Consider the following 22,966-nt stretch of genomic DNA (forward strand, 5'->3'; position numbering starts at 1 on the left):
GCAAAAATGCAGTTATTAGACTGCTGACTGGCAACATGGGGTCAGTTTCTGGGGCCCCTGAGGCTTGATGTCCCTTTTGACTGAAAGAGTTGAAAGGCCCATATGCCGTCGTCCCTGAACATTATTGAAATTATCTTCTCTGTCTTTCTCGCCCATTTTGAAATGAGGGCGGCCATCTTGACTCCTTTGAACAAACGGGCTTTGTACGTGTGAATGTCATGACGCTGCTTTGTTATTCTCTTATGTCGCAAACAAGGCAACGGAAAACCCTTGTAATCATGATATGCCAAACATGCAAAGAGGTAAGGAATAAAAAGAAGGAGTTTTGTGGTAATTTTATTAAATAACCTATCATATCATATAGTTCCTTGCACACATTTACATAGAAAAGCATTACCACAATTTGTGCAAAACGAGTAAAAAAAGCATGTAAAAAGTTATTAGGTCAAATCAAACTACTACCTAGGTGTGACATTGATCCACTTAAGTTAAATCAGGCAATGTACACAGTGAACAATACAGGCAATTGAAGCAATCCAATGTGTGCATCATGTATTAAGATAGCAAAAAATGTCCAATTCGTTTACACAATGAAATCACTGGCACTCAGCACAATAGTGTGTTAGGGAAAAACAATGAAGGTACAAATACACATTGAAAAAACAATAAAACAAACAAAAGCATTCAACAGGACAAAAGGCCAGTGTTATTCGTCGTGGACTCAAGGGGCACGATTCATGGAATAATCTGTGCAGAAAATAGGGTACTTGCGCGTGAAATCTTGCACAAGTCCCTGTTCGTCGATTCATGGAAAATAATGTGCAAGGCTTACCCGAGACTTGCGAGGTATCCCCGCCGGTCCACCCTGTCACTGCAACTCGATGAACGCCTTGCACAAGACTCCAAGAAGAGGGTGGGGCTTGCACCGTCAAACAATCGCAACGCCCATATGCGCGTAAAACAAACGTATTCATGGAATTGAACATGGGAACGCCGCTTCGCGAAAAAGCAAGTGCAAATTCCGAAACACCTACGCAACGCAATAGCAAGCGTAAACTTCAATGCGCACACTAACAAATGCATAACCACCACACACGAACAACAAACGCATGGATACAGCCATGATGAATGCACCATTTGTTGCAGCAGTCATCCAAGGACACTGCAGGATGAGGAGGATGGCCAGGGCCCGGATCTTCCACCCGGGGACCAGCCTTTTTAGGATGCCTGATGACCAGGTCTATGGCAGTTATAGGTCCCCCCGCCCCTCATATCATCCTAGACCTGGTCAGGGAGTGGAAAAATGACCTTATATCACCCACCATGTGCTCTCAAGCACTGAGCCCAGTGCAAAAGATGCTCACTGCTCTGCATTTTTTTGCCACTGAGTCATTCCAGCGGACCACCGCCATAGTAGGTCCATCTCCCAGGCCATGCCATGTTGCTGCTTACACCAGGTGTTGGCAATCATAACTGCACGTCCTTCTGTACCAGGCATATATATATGCCCAGAACACCAGCAGAAAGGCAAGCATTGGTCCAGGATTTTTATGGGGTGGTGCACTTTCCAAAAGTGCTAAGTGCTATTGATTGCACCCATGTTGCTCTATGTCCACCTAGAGCAACAGAGCACATCTACCGCAACCAGAAACATTGGCACTCCATCAATGTTCAGGTTGTGTGTGATTCCCAGGGCATCATTACTGAAGTGTATGCCAACTATCCTGGTAGCACACTGATAGTTACATCTTCAGGATGTCCTCGCTACACCGGGCCCTGGAAGCTGGGAACCATGGCAACACATGGCTCATTGGTGAGTATGAATGGCCATGCACATGCATGCATGTTGCTCGCAGACCAATAGACAATGTCAGCAAATGACAATGATAACCATTCTCACATCCACAGGAGACAGTGCCTACCCTCTGAGCACATACATGACGATGCCCATACGCAACCCCAACACACCTGCCGAGATAAGGTACAACACTGCCCATATTGCAACTCGGGGAATAGTGGAGCACACATTCTGAGTGCTCAAGTCACGTTTCCGCTCCCATGACCACTATGGTGGTGTGTTGCTATATGCACCACTAAGTAGTCTACAGGATCATTGTGGCAACATGTGTTCTGCACAATGTTGCAACACGGCGTGGTGTCCCGGTGGACATAGTGGTGGCACACCATCCACGCCCACAGGCACACCACTTGCATATGGCTGGGCAAAGGGCACGTGGAGAGGCTGCACGTACCCAGCTTCTGCAATCTTTTTCACCTAAAATCCTTCCCGGGCCAATCCACTGTGCCAATCCACCGTGCCCATAGAACCACACAGAGAAAGTGCCCTTGACAGTACAAATTTGTGTGCATCCATTAGCACTAAAAAGACATTCCATTTTGTGTTTCCAAAAGAAACACATTGAAGAGGGAGGACAACGCTACCACCATGCCAGACATTTAAGTAAATCACCCCTATGGCACCGCAACCATCCCATATGACTAACATACCTGTCAAATGTGTAAGCAGTGATAAATCCAGAATTAATTCAAACAACATGCCTGAGCTGCAAGCCATTCATGGCCTCCAAACGTAACATGTCCACAAAATACAAGAAGAACAATGGCATATTGCTGCACACATGTCCTAGAATGTGCATGATGGGCACAACATGTCCCTATTGTGGGGTGTTGAAAAGCTATTCAAACACACAAAACACACACCCTGAGAAACAAGAACCCCTACACTACTTGACCCCGTGAATGACATGTAGTAAATGTGCATGTTACATATCACCATTCCCAAGCTGATGGCACATACACAACACATGCATCAGTCAACATGCTGCATGAAAATTAGAAGACATCACATATGCAGATAACTGAGCCCCCAAAAAGGCAGGGACACCCCTGGAAGACAAGCAATGACATAACAGGGCATGTCAACACCAGCTTAGTATTGGGTCAGTGCAGTGAACACAGTCATGGGAGCCCGTGATGCAAAGCACAAGAAGGCCAGTACACAAATACGCACCTCTTGCACTACAGGCAGGACCATGCTTGAGGCAGCATTTCATGGAGGCCGATGTCAGACTGGAAGGCTGGGGACAGAGGCAACTGCCATGGAAGACATAAGCAAACATGACAAAGTAATGTGATACTACAAGCACAAATAAATGCATACAAAAGATAGGATGCGATGGAAAAGTACAAGGTCAATGCAGACTTCATTGTGACAGCATTCAATTGGTACAACTGCTCATTCAATTCAATGCATCTGTACCATGCACCCAGCTGCGGTCAACTTGAAGCTGCAAACGCCATGGTGCAGCATGCATGGGACATGCATGTGAAAACACCAACACCGCAATACGTAGTGTGCCGGTTCATAACATAACATCCCAAAAAAGTGCATCAATGGTTCCATGGTTGTGGATCGTAACTGGGGCTGCACACTATGATTGGGGAACCCTGAGCAAGAGAGGCCAAATGTGCCGTTGAACCATTACCCCACAAACATTGCAAGGGGTGTGAAATGTCACTCAGTACACATGTGCAAGGTGCAATGAGACACACACCAGCAAAACCATCAACACCTGTCACAGGCCACAGAAACAACACTGTGCCCAGACCTATAACCAGAATGACACCATGTGACACATGCACCCAAGAAGTAGTACAGTGCCCCACAAGACAAGTCAATCCCAAGTGATCACACACAGTGCAAGACTCCCAGCCAAACACCACACAAGTGTCGGCAAATGCCCTTCACTTACCTGCACAGGGTACCCACCAGCCTTGCATATGATGCAACCCACCGGGAGACACGTACCCTAAATGCAGTGACATGCATAGTAACAACATAAAGAACATGACCATACATGACAACACATGAATGGAGCATGAAAATATGCTGAGGCCACCCACTGCAGAAGGACCACAGGTTGCAAGAGGGTGACAGGACATCGATTGTGATCTGCCCATGACTGCAGCGTAGCAAAAAAGAGAGCGAGAGAGAGTGACAGTGAGAGGGAAGGCCAAGTGAAAAACACATCAAAGAATACACAGCCTGGATAGGAGATGGCCAATGACATACACTACACCACAGTAGGTGAAGGCATAGCTGAGTTGATCGAGGGAGGATGATAGCGACATGAGTACCACTTAAAAGAACATTCTGGCATGCTAGCAGGCAAAGCACATATATAGGAAACTTGCACATGCAGCAAACACAGGGAACAATGTTGCATGCTGAACATGCAAGACAGTGCTCATGCTTACCCGCTGACTTAGCCAGCCTGGTGTGAATCCTGCATCACCTTCACTGGGAACTGTGCCTCTGAACGAGTGACAGGAGGGCGAGTGCCTGGCGGAGGGCATAGGGAACATGGACGGAAACGGGTGCCGGTGCCTCCCCTGTGACAGCAGTCACTGCCTCATTACGGATTACTGAAACAACATGGGACAAGACATTACAACAGGCATAGTTAGGTACCATTCACGCAGCACATATGTGTGATGATACACTGAACCCATAGCTACCTGCACATGCCATCCTGAGCACCACCATGCAAACATGCAGGTTGACCTCACTCTGCATGCCTGCATGTCCACAAGTGAAAAATAAAAATAAAACACACAAAAATAAAAATAAACCTTGAAAGGGCAACTCAAAAATAACACCACGACCCCACAGATCAAAGGTGCCTTAATCAATGCAAGATCAATGCTAGCATGTCGGACTGGATTGCTTTTGCTTCTCACTGGTTTTCCGGCAGGACGCTGGTGGTGGGGTCCCTGCACGCTGGTCTCTCACTCTTCTCTGCTCCCCAAGAACAGGCCTTTCTGGCTCCTTGCAAGGCTGGCTTTGTGATCTCTCTGAGGCGCTGGCTGCCTCTCTGAACGCCACAACTGGCATACTCTCGTGAAGCCTTTCCACACCTCCCACGAGAAGGAAGGTCCTGGCTCTCTCGAGCCCTGCTGGCTTCTCTCCTGCTTGCCTCTTCTGATTGGCTCTTTTTGTGGTGCACCCCCAGGGGGCTGAGCAATCCACTGGTCTGCTCTTTAAGGCAAAGACTGTAGCTACTTGGGGTCAGAAACCAAGCCAACAGTTGTAACAGGAAGTCCCACATAGCCAACAAAGGTGTTGGGGGAAGGAAGGATAACATATATCCCTTCCCGGGGATTTCCTGTTGCCTAAACAGGGGGTCACCCCAGTGGGATCCCACTTGCCTTGACCCTAGGTTAGAGGGGGTGAACTCTTTGGATACATCGCAGTGGTTTATCTGTTGCTGCCAAAAATAAAGGTAAGAGAATAAGTATAATATGAAGCTTCCATTCAGAAACTAAAATCTGGTAGTTCCAGTGAAGCAGTATTACCATAAGTCATGGAAGATATCACATGTGCCTGGACTACCATCCTAAAGTCTGCTGGCTCTCAACAAATAAAAACAGGAAAGTGGCAAGATGTAATCAAAATGCCATGTGTTTTTCCAGAATAAATTCACAGAGGAAACCCATAGATTTCTCAACTGGAGTACATATCACTTGGCACCCTAGGTCAGCCATGGTAGAACACTGGGCTACTTTTTCAGGACCACAGATAATCATAAACTCTGTTGCAAGAAATTGAGCTAAGGGTGTGGCCACCCATCCATTCTTAAATTATTTTCAAACACCCTAAAACTGAATCCACATCCTTGAGCCCAGAGAGTCACAGATGCAATTGTGAGCCAGTGGCATTCTGTTGGAAGGAGACAACATGGTGGGACATTTGGTCTCCCAATAGCTGAATGTAGGAAGTAAGCAGGTAGAGAGACGGGGCAGAACTACGAGGGACCCCACAGCCAAAGGGACTTTGTGAAGATCTAGCTGGTGAGTTAGTCCCATCAAGCACCATGCCTTGATCAAGATATTCAAGACGGCTTGGTCTACTGTGTCAAAGGCCGCTTTCAAGACAAATCTAAAAGCAGTAGCAATGACACTCTCCCCCTTCAGTCATGCCTAAGAGCCCACCTGGGATGCATAAGAAGGCAATGTCTGTACCACTGTCAGGCCGAAACCCTGATTTATGACTGCTGCAGGAAGGCATCTATTATCTAACACTGGAAAGGCACTTATAGATCAGTTCCATCAGGATACAATGATGTATTGTTTTTTTTTTACTCGGAGGGTCAATCACTGAGGAAAATATGATATGATAGGTTATTTTTACTTAATACGCAGAGGTTTCTAAGCGCGGACCTGGGGATTGAACCTGTGTTGCTCTGTGTCGTCTTGCTTCCAAGGTGTGCACGTTGCCCCTGTGCTATCCTCCCGAGACTGAAGAGGATAATCCATTCACTCATTTACGCCAATGATTACTTACTTTAAGAAAGTGATTAGTGAAGCGCTGACATTTTTAATGTTAGTGAAAAAAATCCAGGCACATTTTCGAAGACCTTGAGGCACAAGTCAAGATTAAGCTATCTTCCTTCTTGAGCTTTTCGCTCATCCGCCTCCAACTCCCTCAGGGTCAGTCGCTTCTCCAAGCAACGAGTTGGTGGTAGAAATCTTTCTTCGGCTGGTGTCTCCCTCTGGAACAGCCTTTCTGCCTCCCTAAAACTTGAGGAGAACCATCTCCGGTTCTGGAAGCACCTGAAAACCTTTCTCTTTGCTTCTGCTTTTTCTCCTCCTCTCCTCTGCTGACCTCCTGGCAGTGACCGGAACTGCACTGGCTACCTGAAATACCCTCTGACCTGGGGCCCAGGCCTTTCCCTGCCAGTGTCACACATCTGCACTGCCAACCTGGCAACCCCTGTACTTGGGGACTGTTCTGTATCCCTACAGTCCCCCTACCAGCCCTTGACACCTGATGATGCCCGCACTTACCCATGCACTTGCCACTTGCTGGCCGTTTACTTACTATTGTTAAAGAAAAATGAGGAAGCCTGGGCAAGCTTCATTCTCTTGCTTTTCAAGCAAATTAAGAAAACCCGCACTATCCCTCAATTATGGAAGGAGGCAATGATAGTCCCAATATTCAAAAAAGGGGATCATGAAACCCTAAGAACTATAGGCCTATCGCCTTATTAGACTCCATTGGAAAGATCTTTGCCTCGATCCTCTTGCGAGATCTGAAATAGTGGCCACAATGGCAGGTCTTCTGGACAAACGGCTTTTGTGAGTGGAGTTGGCACCTCCCTGAATCTATTCATTCTGAATATGCCAAAGCTCCGGACCCTTGAAAGAAAAACTAACATCTACCTGGGCTTCATCGACATAGAGCAGGCGTTCAACGGAGTTAAAAGAGATCTCCTTTGGGTGAAACTGAAGAACTGGAACTGCCCGGAAGATCTTATAGAACCCATCCAGGAATTATACACGGATCAATCTATTCAAATAATAATCACAAAAGGAGGGGACACCACTGAAAAGAGCCCGACATTTAAGGGAATTAAGCAAGGCTGCGCCCTTGCACCCTTCCTTTTTATCTTATATCTGGCTGATATGGCTGAATCCCAGTGTAAGATAAGAGCCTTTTCTCCAATAATCGAGGATGGCGAGCTGTCCTGGATGTTATGTGCTGATGATGTGGTCTTTATAGACCAAACTGCCATAGGCCTTCAGAAACGGATCACGGAATTCAAAAACTACCTGGATAGAAATCGTATGAAGATCAACATAAAGAAATCTGTAATCTTAGTAATGAAATCGGCCCGCGGACAGGCCTCGAAAAAAAAACCTTTGTGTGGACCATCAACAATCAAAAACTGGACATAGTCGATTCCCCAATCTACCTGGGGATAAGAATAAACAAGAATGTAAACGAGCAAGGACAATACACGCTGATTAGAGAATAATTGGTAAGGTTGACAAACCAAGGGCGAGCTCTCCATCGAAGGTATGGGACATATTCTATGATCCCAATATTGACTTTTTACAAGCAAAAAGTGGTGGCAGTCGTAACATATGGAGCAGAATGCCTGTTAAACCTAAGATGGGAAACCTGGGACCTAGTCGAAGCTTTCTTTTGGCGGAAAATTCTAAGGCTGCCAAACTGTCTGCCTATCTCTACAATAAGGCATGAACTCAGGTTACAGTCCCTAAGATCGACAGTCTTGTGGAAGACTATCTCGTTCTACAGGAAATGCATTCTAGAGTCACCTCCACTCCCTTTCGAGATCATGGCAAAGACAAAGGTGGGGAAGAGAGATAAAAACCCGCAACTCTGGAAAATGAAATGTCAGGAAGTTCTTTCATACCATAACAGCAAGATAGAGATACTAAAGACAAATCCTGATAAGGCAAAAAAAATCCTGCGAGAAAATGACTTGGAAGAAACGGACACATTAAAGTGAGCAAACAAATTTTGCCACAACATTATATGAGAGCGATACAGGGACTTACTGATGCGACGTAGGTTAAATATCCTACCAACTAAAGAAGTACAACTTCTAAGAAAACAGATTTCGCTGCAGGATGATGGATGTCGGCATTGTGAAAACCCCAGTATTGTGGAAACAACCAGGCACTTGACACTGTCTTGTCCGAAACTCTTACCCCAAAGGAAGAATTGCCTGGGCCAATATGTGCCTCAAATCGACTTAGAGACAGAAGAGGAATATTGGGAAAGGCTAATAACCGTTGAAAAAATTGGCTGGACACTCGACGCCCTCAAGTTCATAGAGCAGATCTTACTCGCTAACTAGGACACGGAACCATAGAAGGACAGCGGGAGGGCTTTGTTCATTTTCTGCCCTTGGCCCTTGTCTAATCTGACTCTAAGCTTCCACTTCCTCTTTCCTGTTGCCCCTTCTGCTCCCTCTGAACCTACTCCAACATGGAAGGACTAGGAAACTAAACTAAACCAAACTAAACTGTATTTGGAGAGGGGCTCTGCAGGATCTTTGTAGGATTTATGTTTCATAAGGATTTATGTTAAAGGTTGACATTTTTGTATTATTTAACCAATAAAACATACAAATAAAAAAGATCTCTTGTTCTCATCTTCTCATGTACTGCACTGTCCCTGACACCTTCCCACGCACTTGCGCGATCTGAATGACACCTGGCCTAGTAGGATTGTTGTCCGCCCTCCCTGTGTTCCCCTCCCTTGCCACGCCTTGAAACACTTGTGTATAGGCGCATTATAAATGCCATATCAAATCATACCAGTCAGTCAGTCAATTTGGCTTTATTTCGATCCTGGGATCATAAAAGAAACAACATAAATATATATTGGAAATAGCAACGTCTGGCAGAAAAAAGTACTTAGTGCACCATCAGGATATATCACGAATATATAAGAATTAAATAGAATCATAACATATCTACGATTGAACCAAATAACCAAATGCAAATACCATTTAAAAGTAGGCCGCATAATTACTCATACACTGCGTCACTTCATTTTTAGGGTCATAGCTACAGTCTAAAATCAATAAATAGGTATTTTAGTTGTTGAAAAAAACCGAAATAAAGGAGCATCATTGGTGTGTTGGTGTTCATGAACGGAGAATAGCACAGGGGCAACACAAAGGGCACGCAGAGCAACAGACGTTCGAATCCCGGATCCGCGCTTAGAAACCGAACTCAGGTACGCTATTAGGCGAGTTATAAAAATAAAATTAAATAAATAAAACAGTTTTTGGACACTACTTCACTACAACATGAATATGCACACAAAAAAAGCGTTCTATTTCGGTTCTTAGATAGGTTTCTGCACCTCCCACCCGACCATTGTGCAATATCCACACCTGGAACATTAGAAGCGTCTGCCTTAGCAATGCTGTCAACTTGCCAGGGTAAGGCGTGGAGCGCAAAGCACTTTTGCAAGCCAAACGGTCTTGTTGCTGCATTATGTATCATTTCAAAATCCAAAAACAGAAGACGGGAGCAGATAGAGAACCGCCCCCCTCTCCCCCCGCCTCTCCCCCCGGGGAGCAATAAAGTGATAGTGACATTATAATGTAGATTATGGAGCCGCCGAACAACATGTTTTTCCCGTGGGTTCTCCTTGGCGTTTGTTTTGTTCTTTAGATTGTGTTATTTTTTTAGAGTTATATAAAAAAAAAGGAACACAACAAAAAAAAACTCTGAACGAAGCACGTGTACGCATTAGAAAGATGCTGTTGAATAGCGCCGCGGGTGGGCAGAGAGAGAGATTCACGACAAATGAACAAAAGAAACAATGAGATGGGGAAAGGAGGGGCGCGGAAGAGCAGGCGGCAAAGGTGAGCATAAAGAGAGGCTCCGAGCCGCCAATTGCAAAGGTCCACAAATGGGCGCTCTTTTCCAGTCTCCGTGTTCGGCTTTTGAAAGAGTGTGTGTCTGCCTCACAGGCTGTCAGATGAAAGCACTTAGAAGGGGCCCAGTCAGGGAACGTGATGTGTACAATAGAGAGGCCTCCGCTTGCGTGAGGTCACCCTTATTGTTCTGGGAAGTAGTCCTATTGCAAAGCAAGAATAAGGGACTGTCGTTCTATTATCTGCTTTCTTTACTGTTTCTTTTAGTGGCGGACCCAGGCATCTGCTCTCTGTCCGGCTTTTTAACCCTTCTTTTGCTCAGCTGCACTCGTGGGCCCTAAAGCGTGAAAGGATATTTAACGTCCATTTTCTGTTGAGAGAATATGGTTGGGTGGAACGTGAGGAAAAGAAATAAACTCATTCAGCCTGGGAAGGAGCAAGTGGCGTGCGCCTGTTTTACAGCCAGAGTCACAGAAGTCCTCAGGGTGGCTGGGTGGAAATGTCTCTACTGTGGTGAGGAATCAGAGGTCGAAGTGGGCAGTAACTAAAGGGTACAACGTTCCTCGAGTTTTCGGGACAATTCTCCATGGTTCTCTTACTTTTTGCCACCGTGAGCACCATTCTTGGTATGGCAAGAAGAGCACATGTGTTTTGCTTCTCCCTTCTTAGGATTCGAACCTGTTGTCACGCCCCATCCACATCCACATCCACAAGCCCTCCTGTTCCATCCCGTAATTTCATCAGTACACGGCAGAGACATAGAGCACAGCAAGTCCCCACATGCAACATTGCACATCCTCACCCTCAGGTTTGCCGACAAGGGGCTGGCCGAACTCAGCGGCGCTGGTTTATGCCTCGCTCTCCATTTCTGCATTGGCGGTTGCCGTGGAGACGCGCCACGGGCATTCCGCGTCTCCACTGCCGGCGCTTGGACGCTCTTCCTCCACGTGTCCAATCGCGTGTGTGCCAATCACGTGTGTGAGCCACGTGATCGCGGGAGCGTCCGATCACGTGCGTGGGTCACATGGTCACTGGAGCGAGCGTTCAAAAGCGACGCGCAAACTCCCATCCGCGCTTCACAGCTGATCTTGGTTGGACTACGGACTTGACGCTGCTTTTCTTGATCTCAGATTTTGCCCTTGGATTCCGACCCGCTTCCCCTTTTGTACCTCGCCCGGACCTGCTTCTTTCTGGCTTTGACATCGGCTCCTCCCACGGACTGCTTCTTGGATTTCCCTTGTTTGGTACCTTGTCTTGAACCGCTCCCCCTGGACACGACCTCGGCTTTCCTCCTGGACTGCAATTGGATTGCCCCTTGGTTTAGATTCTGCTCTCTGGATCACGTGCCATATTGTTTGGCTCACAGTATCAAGTTTCGTATCAGGTGGTGATTCCATCCTTCAAGTGCATTGCCAGGCTGCTACCTTGTCGTCAACCCTGCCGGCTCCCTCAGACAAACACCTCACATCAACACTGGTTTCCAAACAACCACTCAGGGTAAGCTCCCTTGTAGATAACATTAAGGATTGTGTACGGGGTATATTTGTTATCTAAACCGCGTGTTTGCCTTACAGTGGTCGGGGGGACATCTTCAGGCATTCCTGGTTCCGGCTGACGACATTCACCACCTGTGGCCTCAAGGGCTGCTCGAGCAGTATATTGATTGTTTGCTCGAGTGGGACTTGGGGACAGAGGTATCATCGCCTACACAACCATCAAGTCTTGACAGACTGTGAAGCCCTTTCTGGTCGTTCAGGCGATGGAACCCGCTGCCGGGGATCCCATGGCCGCTCTAATGCAAGCTGTTGCATCCCTTAGAACGGAAGTGGAGGCTGCCACAACTGCGATTCATCATCACTTAGACAACATCCAGAGCAACCGCAACCCTTTACCGCCAGATGCCGAATTTGCACCACCAACCCCAGGCCCCTCTGCACCCCTCACGCCACCTGCTCCCGTGGTATTGCCCACCCAGTTTCCTTTGGCATCCCCTGAGAAGTTCCACGGGGACCCCAGAAAATACTGCACCTTTATCAATCAGTGTAAGCTTCATTTCCTTTGTCGGCCCTTAGTCTTTCATGATTCCACCACAAAGGCCGCTTTTCTGCTTTCCCATCTGTCCAGGGTTGCCGCTACTTGGGCTAATCCTTTCCTTGAAAACGCTCACCCGGCCCTTTATGATTTCGACCTCCTGGTGAGTGAGTTGGCCAAAATATTTGACACCAGGTATAAAGCCCAGTCCCGGGACCTGGAGCTGCTAGAGCTATCCCAGGGCAGACAATCCTTGATAGAATACATCACACACTTCAACCAGTTATCGGCTGAAACCTCATGGCCAGAAAACAAGAAAGCCGTGGTGTTCTACAAAGGTTTGTGTAACACTATGAAGGACGCCCTTTCTGTTGTTCCTTCCCTTCCTGACACCTATTCTGATCTGGTAGACCTAGCCCTCCAGGTAGACGCTCGGAAGTCCGAACGCCGGATGGAATCAGGCCTTTCTGTAAAACCCTTGCCCTCTTCCTCAGATGGTGCTGGTGAACCCATGCAAATAGGAGGTCTACGAAGCCCTATCACCCAAACCGAAAGAGAGCATCGGAGAACTGACAATGCATGCCTCTATTGTGGCCCCAGTGGACATTTTGTCAAGGAGTGCCCTCGACGCCCGAAGAACAAGGCTTCGGGTTTTCAGAAAGCTCGCCCTTGAGTACGGGGGACAAGGCGAGCTCAGTTTATAACCCCGGGGTTCCTTCATTCGGCCCAGTAAGACCAGTAGTTGTTCAAGCGGTTCTTCACCCGGCCAGGGAGTGTTCACATGAAGTCCACATCGTCATTGATTCAGGAGCTACCGGTTGCTTCATCGGCATATCATTGGCCAAGTCACTGAACCTTCCACTGGTAACCAAGATACATCCCAAACCAGTCCAGACAGTGGACGGGTCTTCCCTCGTATCCGCTCCGATCAAGCAACAGACCGCCCAGATGGACGTGACCATCCAGGGCAACCATAAAGAACAACTGTCCTTTGATCTGATATCAACACCACAGTTCGGGATAATCCTGGGCCTTCCCTGGTTGAAAAAGCATAACCCTCTCATCGATTGGGGTACTGGTCAGGTCTCATTTGAATCCGAGATCTGCCAGCATTTTTGCCTACTGGAAGACAATGTCCTCATCAGTCCCGCAAGGGCACTCGGGGGGCTACGCATAGTGGATGAGAGTCCTCCTGAAGGGGCACATACAGTGGGAGCCACTGTGTCAGGGGTACCCCCGGAATACCACGATTTCCATTCGGTTTTTGACAAGGCCTCTGCCGAAGTACTACCACCCCACAGACCGTATGATTGTCCCATTGATCTGATCGATGGGGCAACGCTTCCCAAGGGGCGCATATATTCGCTATCACCATCAGAAGAAATGGCCCTGAAGGAATACATACGTCATGCCCTTCAATTAGGTCACATCAGGCCTTCTTCTTCCCCTGTGGCTAGTCCCATTTTCTTTGTTCCGAAGAAGGAGGGTGACCTCCATCCCTGTGTAGATTACAGACGCCTGAATGCGGTCACCATAAAAAACCGCTACCCTCTCCCACTCATCTCGACCCTGCTAGACAAGCTGACCAATGCTTCCGTATATACCAAGTTGGATCTCCGGGGAGCATACAATCTGGTCCGTATGCGCTCTGGTGACGAGTGGAAAACGGCCTTCTGCTCCCGTCAGGGGTTGTATGAGTATATGGTGATGCCTTTTGGCCTTTGCAATGCCCCAGCCACTTTCCAACAGTTCGTAAACGGCATATTCAGTGATATTCTGGACATATATGTCGTAGTATATCTGGACGACATACTAGTCTTTTCCCAAACTATGGCCGAGCATGTCCTCCATGTTAGAGAAGTACTCACAAGACTCAGAAAACGTTTGTTATATGCCAAACCTGAGAAATGCCTGTTTCACACAGCCGAAGTCGAATTCCTGGGTTTTCATATCTCCTCTGGGGGGCTGACTATGAACCAGTCCAAGGTCCAAGCCATCATAGACTGGTCGATCCCTGTCACTGTGAAACAACTGCAATCTTTCTTGGGGTTCGCTAACTTTTATCGGAGATTCATCGCGAATTTCTCTTCCATTGTGGCACCCCTAACCGCATTGACCAGTCCCGCAGTGTTGTTTGACTGGACCACTACACATCAAGTAGCCTTTGATACCCTCAAAACCTCGTTCACCTCGTTCACCACGGCTCCTGTCTTGCAACACCCGGACCCAGAACTCCCATATGTCGTGGAAGCAGATGCCTCTTCATTCGCTTTGGGGGCCATCCTGTCCCAACCATGTCCCTCCACCGGAGCACTACACCCGGTGGCGTACCATTCCAGGAAATTCACACCGACCGAGACACACTATACGGTCACCGAAAAAGAGCTCCTAGCAATCAGAGATGCGTTTCTGGTCTGGAGACATCATCTCCTGGGGTCGAAACACCAGACCACAGTCTACACTGACCACAAAAACCTACAGGACCTAGCGTCATTGAAGTGTGTCAACAGTAGACAGGTTCGTTGGCATCTCTTCTTTTCTGCCTATGATTTCCTTGTCAAGCATAGACCTGGGGCGATCCATGGAAAAGCTGACGCCTTGTCCCGTTCACCAGGGGGGGTACCCCTTCCTTCGTATCCCGAAATGCTTCTAGGCGAAGGCCATGTAGTTTGTGCTTGCACTCCACCCCCACCTATGTTGACTGCTATTCGACAATGGGTTGCACAACATCCCCAGATACTAGCTGACTGGGATCCCGTCATACAAGACGGCTTGCCTTTTGTTCAAGGGAAATTATTCCTACCCACCAGTGATACTCGTAACCAGGCTTTGGAATGGTCCCATAATGCTCTCATCAATGGCCACCCAGGTCAGCGACGAACCCTGGAATTATTGAAACGCTGGTGCTGGTGGCCATCGATGCGACGAGATGTGGAGACTTATGTCAACATCTGCTCTACATGCGCACAGTGCAAAAAACACAGAGAGGTCGTCCATTGGGATTACTACAGCCTTTACCCATACCCCCGAAACCTTGGCATACGGTGTCTATGGGTTTGATAACAGAATTACCACTTATTCGGGGCTATGACACGGTATGGGTAGTAGTGGACTCGTATACAAAAATGGCCCGCTTTGTACCATGTAAAGGCATCCCCAGCGCTCCTTCCTTGGCCCGGATGTTTTTCAGGTATGTTTTCTGTCTGTTTGGTCTGCCATGTGTCATTGTGTCAGACCGTGGAATACAGTTCACGTCACGTTTCTGGGTGGCCCTTACCAAACTACTGGGTATTGACGCACGCTTCTCATCAGCCTACCATCCCGAAAGCGATGGCCAGACCGAAAGAGTAAATCAGGCCTTGGAACAGTACCTACATTGTTTGGCCTTGCAATTCCAATACACCTGGCTTGATTCACTACATTACGCAGAATTTGCTTACACAACACCCTGCATTCATCCACTGGGTTCTCCCCTTTCTACTCACTCTACGGCCAACATCCACGTACTCTTCCTTTTTCCGATTCCGACTTTGCCAATACCCCCGCACTACGGACCAGGACTCCTGCGGCAAATGACTGTGCCCGGGATCTCGCATCCGTACACGCCCAAACCCTTGTCCATCTCCGGGAGGCACAGGAGTTGATGCGGACAGCCGCTAACAAAGGGAGAAAGGTAGCCCCATCATACTCACCGGGCGATCGGGTGTGGTTGTCTACGCGTCATCTACGCATACCGGGTTCACGTAAACTACTACCCCATTTCGTCGGCCCATATAGGGTCTCCAAGGTCCTGAACCCGGTAGCTTACCGGCTCGCTGTCCCCGCTTCATGGAGACTGCACCCTGTTTTTCACAAGTCCCTCCTCAAACCCTTTCTCGATGCCACTCGCATGACGCCCGCTCCCGGTCCTGTTCTGCTGGTCTCCCAGGAGGATTTTGAGGTTAGCGCTATTTTGGGGTCCCGGATTGTTAGAGGGCAGTTGCAGTACCTGGTAGACTGGTTGGGCTATGGTCCTGAGGAACGGTCCTGGGTCCCGTCTCCTGACGTCCATGCTCCGTTGTTGGTGGCTCGGTTCCACAGGGAGTACCCTTCGAGCCCACGGGGTCGTGGGCCTTTGAGGGGGGGCTCTGTCACGCCCCCATCCACATCCACATCCACAAGCCCTCCTGTTCCACCCCGTAATTCCATCAGTACATGGCAGAGACATAGAGCACAGCAAGTCCCCACACGCAACATTGCACATCTTCACCCTCAGGTTTGCCCACAAGGGGCTGGCCGAACTCAGCGGCGCTGGTTTATGCCTCGCTCTCCATTTCTGCATTGGCGGTTGCCGTGGAGACGCGCCACGGGCATTCCGCGACTCCGCTGGCGGCGCTTGGACGCTCTTCCTCCACACGTCCAATCGCGTGTGTGCCAATCACGTGTGTGAGCCACGTGATCGCGGGAGTGTCCGATTACGATCACGTGCGTGGGTCACATGGTCACTGGAGCGAGCGTTCAAAAGCGACGCGCGAACTCCCATCCGGGCTTCACAGCTGATCTTGGTTGGACTACGGACTTGACGCTGCTTTTCTTGATCTCGGATTTTGCCCTTGGGTTCCGACCCGCTTCCCCTTTTGTACCTCGCCCGGACCTGCTTCTTTCTGGCTTTGACCTCGGCTCCTCCCACGGACTGCTTCTTGGATTTCCCTTGTTTGGTACCTTGTCTTGAACCGCTCACCCTGGACACAACCTCGGCTTTCCTCCTGGACTGCAATTGGATTGCCCCTTGGTTTAGACTCTGCTCTCTGGATCACGTGCCATATTGTTTGGCTCACAGTACCAAGTTTCATATCAGGTGGTGATTCCATCCTTCAAGTGCATTGCCAGGCTGCTACCTTGTCGTCAACCCTGCCGGCTCCCTCAGACAAACACCCCACATCAACACTGGTTTCCAAACAACCACTCAGGGTAAGATCCCTTGTAGATAACATTAAGGATTGTGTACGGGGTATATTTGTTATCTAACCCGCGTGTTTGCCTTACAGTGGTCGGGGGGGACATCTTCTGGTCTTCCTGGTTCCGGCTGACGACATTCACCACCTGTGGCCTCAAGGGCTGCTCGAGCAGTATATTGATTGTTTGCTCGAGTGGGACTTGGGGACAGAGGTATCATCGCCTACACGACCATCAAGTATTGACACCTGTACTCTGCCATCGACACTCAAGTGTCACATCTTGCTGCGCTATTTCCCCAGCTGATCAGCTTTTGTTAATTTCACTGGCCTCCTTGGGACCTGAGGCCCATTCTCAAGCCCCCACGTAGCCCACTCAACTGCAGAAAACAAACGCTGATTACTTCGGTGCACAATGTGACCAGCGTTTTGTTTTCATTCATTAAGTGGGATTAACCTGAAATTGCTTCAGGAACAGCTGTGTGTGCTGGTAATTGCTGAGGTGGATGGTGTCTATAGAATTGTGCATGGCCCCTTAGCAGTCAAATTGTGCTGTGAATGGTGGGTGATTGGAAAAGTGAGGGCACATAAAGCTGTATGCTGTGGAGGACAATGATTGAAAGTAACAGTAGTCATTTTCTTTCAGTGTGGATAGTACATCTGTAAAACATAGTGTTGGGCATGGAGGTAAAGAAAGGCAGGACCCAGGTATAAGGTTTGTATTTGGAGGGACGGCAGCACTATTGGTCAGTGTGGAGTGCAGGTGGTGGGGTAGGAGGGGCCAGGCCAGAGAGGATCATGGTTCCACTATTTTTTTTAACACTTCGATCCCTGGAATCCATGTTGTGTTGGGCCCTCCAACCAGCTGGGGAGTGGGACACTGTATCCTTCTCCGGTGGAAGGTGGAGCCTGGAATTCTCCTCCCCACAGGCCACAGACTTTGGAAAGACCCATGGCAGCCCGTACAAAAATGGCCAGCATGAGACCAGAAAAAAACCTGATTGAACTACTGCCAGACACGCAGTCCACGCTCTTCTGATGGCTTCGGGCAGAGGCTTTAGCTGGTAGGCAATTACCCACCAGTGCTGGCCTGTGCCCACCACTGTTGGCACATTACGATTGAAAAGAACAAGAAAAAAGACAGAAAATAAAAAGGGGGGAAGGGGAAAGGAAGGGAAGGGAAGGGAAGGGAAGGGAAGGGAAGGAAAGGAAAGGAAAGGAAAGGAAAGGAAAGGAAAGGAAAGGAAAGGAAAGGAAAGGAAAGGAAAGGAAAGGAAAGGAAGGGAAGGGAAGGGAAGGGAAGGGAAGGGAAGGGAAGGGAGGAAGGAAGGAAGGAAGGAAGGAAGGAAGGAAGGAAGGAAGGAAGGAAGGAAGGAAGGAAGGAAGGAAGGAAGGAAGAAAGGAAGGAAGAAAGGAAGAAAGGAAGGAAGGAAGGAAGGAAGGAAGGAAGGAAGGAAGGAAGGAAGGAAGGAAGGAAGGAAGGAAGGAAGGAAGGAAGGAAGGAAGGAAGGAAGGAAGGAAGGAAGGAAGGAAGGAAGGAAGGAAGGAAGGAAGGAAGGAAATCCACAATGCTACCCACAAAAAGCTTCTTCGGGCCTAAGATTCTACACATAGATAACAAATACAAACATAGATAACAAATACAAAATAAACAAATGCCACTTACTGCTCAAATTTCCAGTGCTACGCTGATGACACTCAACTCATTTGCAGGCTGCCCTCTGCCACCTCCTCTCCCTCTCTCATCTCTGATTGCCTAACTGACATTCAAGATTGGTGTGCCACCAGTGATCTTTGTCTGAATGCCAGCAAGACGGAGATCCTCCTCATCGGCACACCTTCACCATCCATTCCCCTCACTCTCTGGCCGGCCTCCCTTGGCCCTCCTCCTACCCCCACCTGCGAGGCTAAGAACCTCGGGGTCATCTTTGACTCCACGCTTTCCTTCTCAGCCCACATCTCTGAGGTCTCTAAAAAGTCAAATTTCCGACTGCAACTCCTCAGAGGTACTCTGCCTTTCCTCTCCTTCCCCCGAAAGCTCATGGTATCCCAAGCTCTGGTTCTCTCCAGCTTGGACTATTGTAACAGCCTCTTTCTAAATCTACCTGCCTCTGCTCTCCTTTTCTTGGCTGCAAGCTCTCGGATCATATCTCTCCAGGTCTGAAATCTCTCCATTGTCTCCCAGTGGATGCAAGGATTAAATTCAAAACCCTCTGCATTGTCCACAAGGCTTTCTGGGGCCTGGGTCCAAAATACCTTCAGTGATCCCTCCACAAATACCTCCCCTCTCGAGCTCTTCGCTCCTCTACCTCAAACTCCCTCAGGGTCAGTCGTTTTTCGAAAAAACGAGCTGGGGGTAGATCTCTGTCTTCAGCCAAGGCCTCCCTCTGGAACAGCCTCTCTGCCACTCTAAAACTTGAGGACAACCATCTCCATTCCGGAAGCACCTCAAGACCTTCTTCTTTTCTTCTGCCTTCGCTACCTCTCTCCCCTGCTGATCTGTTCTCTCTTGGCACCGTGCACCTGGCCACCCTCTGTCCTCCTGGCCCAGGTACCTGCTCACCCTGCCACCCTCCGGCACTGCCTCCGGGCCACCCCTTGCACTGGGGTCTGTATCTGTACCCATGCAGCCCCCCCTTTTTTCTTCCTGCACTTATCAGACCTACCCTGTCTGCCGCCTTAAACCTAGCACTTGCAAATTGCTGGCTGCACTTAAACTGTTGCCTTTATTATTTATTTATTGTTATTTATCTGTTTCTCCTCTGCTTTGCACTTTCCACTCCTCCGCCCTTCCATGCACTTTCCACTCCTCCCCCCTTCCATGCACTTTTCCCCTCCCCCATGCACTTGCGCATTCTCAATGTCACTGGGCCTAGTAAGATCGCTGTTTTGTTCTCCCATGTTCCCCCCCCTGGCCTTATCGCGCTCTGAAACATTTATGTACGAGCGCGATAGAAATAAAATATCAATATCAATATCAAAACACAGATTCAATATTGTGAGTTACTCAAGAATTCAATTTTCTAGCAATAGTCTTATCGGCTCCTCTTAACTACTGTTTGTTCTTTTCTCCTATGCAATTTTGAAGGTTTTCTGTTCTTTTAAAAAATGCAATACAACTGCAATGTACCTTCTATATTGTGGAAGGGAATCCTGCAGCTCAATTAATATTTCTTTTGAACATTTATTTCCATACATGCAAGTATTTCGTTTTTAAAAATGTGTCTTAAGTTGATATATTTTCATACTCTTTATTCATGTATTAGTTTTCTTACTTTGTATTTCTACTTCTGCCTCAGCTTTACATTTTTTTTGCTTTTCCCGTCTACAAAAAACTCAAAATATTCACAGCAAACTCTGAAGAGTTTGTGTTTATATCAATGAAGCCTTACCTTCTATCATTCTAACTAAATATCCAAGTTTAAATGTCTTATGGATTCTCTGACTCCAACCTCACCCCTCCCCCAGTTATGATATCACACACATTATTAAACTTGCTCTAACCTCTTTCTCTTTCCTTCTTTTCGTATTAGGCTACAGCCCACTCACTGTAACGTTTCTCTTCATTATAAGTTAACCTACCCTGAAAAGTATGTTTCATAGCAGTACTCCAGCGACACAATAACTGTGTGGTTTTTCAGCATCTTTCGAGTTCCATTTTGGAAAATAATTATTACACCTTGTGAATGACCAACATCAACAACGACTACTGAATCACCAAAAAAGGGCCTCTTTCTTAATATGACCTCACCTCCTCATTCCAACCTTCATTCACAGCAATTCACTCCCAGAAATTCACTCCCATACACATTTTGTTATCTTTTTCTAATTATCCTACCACCGTAAAAGGGACACAGCTGATCCAATAATTCATGTTATTTATTGAAGCTTCTTTGCATTATTTTACTGCTCCCCCTTATATCCACCCGCTTTTCATAATTAAACATTATGACATTGATTTCTTTTCACAATTTTTATAATATTCTTCTACTGTGACATAGAAACAACTAACTCAGCATGCATGTAATCACATTTATTTTGCTCTTTATGTTCTTTTTCTAATAAATAAACATATATAATTTCACTATTACTTATAGCTTACTAGTTTTCTCCTTTAAAGCAAACTCCTCTGTCAAACGTTTTTTAAAATCATAATAGAAACACATGTAATTCATGGTCTTATTTCAATCCATCTTTGATGCTTCATAACTCAAATATTGTTCTCGCTTCCTGTTGTCATGGTTATGTCAAGTCCAAAGATGACAGCCTCCTGTTAGCATTCCACTGCTCCCGAGCTAGCTCAGCGCTATAAGAAATAAAATAAAATGTTTGGTATAAGGTAAACTGAAGACAGCTTGTCAAATAATAGGCTGCTGATATTTGCAAATTTCAATTTGTGAACATTCAAGAAAAATTGCTTGAGTAGTGCCTGAGACGGTATTTTTGGGATTGCAAATTGTCAATTTTGTGGACAGTGGCAAGAAACCATGCAGGTGGCAACAGTGCACTGTATAAGAACCGTTAACATTACATAACATCATTTGGTCAGTTGCACTGGTCAACACTACAAGCTATCAGACTGACATACATTTAGCTACCAAACCAACCCACGCTGCCCTTTTTAGCTTGCCTTGCATTCATGGCCATTTCCCAATGTGCAAGCCCAAGCCTGGCTGCACCCCTTCACTATAAATATCTACAGTCCCATTCCAAAAATACTATTTTAGCACAGGACAAAAGAAAGTGGGCACTGCTGTTACTTTCAACGTATACCTAGCATATACCCATATACAGCCTAGAAGTCAGGAAAAAGGATCATATTTCTCTCACCTGTCACCAATAGCCTGGAATGAGCTACCAAAAAACATACATAACATAAGGGATCATCTTCCATTCAGATAACTACTAAAACTGGTCTCTGTGCTCCAGAAGGAGACGACTAGGAAGCATATATGCAGTGCGAAGCTGTGGAATCATCCCTAAATTCCTAACTTAATCTTCTCTAACCGGAGGGTGGGAGGAGGATGCCATGTCTACATACCGCTAGTCCTCAGAGGAAGCATAGGCAGGTAAGGACCACCCACACAGGAATGGGCAGGGAGGGACCAGAATCCTCTAAACTAAACATCACCAACACCAGTTACACAAACCACTGAAGTAGCAAAGAGGAAAACTGCCACCCCCATCATACCTGCAAATAAGACGTACAAACTACAATACCAAACTCACAGGATAACCATAGATGTGGAGCAAAGAAACGCAAAGACTAAAAGGTAAAAAAAAAATAACCACTAACCCAACTATAAAACCTCAACTTTCCCCATACACTTCTCATACAGAAACCTACACAAGCACTTCTTCGCACAGCAATCCACACGTACTTCACCACACTGCAACAACAGACGAACAAGGCATAACCCGTATCATCAGCATATAGGAACTTGCACCGACCCAACAACTGTACTCCAGCTCTGCGGGCAGTTAATACCGAACTGAAGCTTCCAACAGGACATCACAGCTCTCACTCTCCTATTCCCAGTACACCCTACTAACCCCCCCCATCCCACCTTTTCAGATCTGCCAGACGACTGGGGACCACTCCGGTGGTGACGGTGCATGGTACAAATACCTTTAACATTAACATTAAAGGAGACAGGAAATGGCAAGGAAGTTATTTGAGCTGTGAGATCCAGGTAAAACATCGTTTAGAGTCTATGCTCCCAGCAATGAAAGATGAGACTCCCCAGAATAACAGTGCCCGGCTGCTTTCAGAAAACT

General features: G+C 47.4%; 1 protein-coding gene across 1 annotated transcript in view; it reads left to right on the forward strand.

Moving 5' to 3' along the window:
• Window positions 1–22,966, forward strand: part of MOCOS (molybdenum cofactor sulfurase) — an 819,339-nt gene that overhangs the window by 481,780 nt on the left and 314,593 nt on the right. The gene's annotated exons all lie outside the window — the stretch shown is intronic.

Source organism: Ambystoma mexicanum, chromosome 5q (genome assembly GCF_040938575.1).
Source record: "Ambystoma mexicanum isolate Mex_15411 chromosome 5q, UKY_AmexF1_1, whole genome shotgun sequence".
NCBI lineage: Eukaryota > Metazoa > Chordata > Amphibia > Caudata > Ambystomatidae > Ambystoma > Ambystoma mexicanum.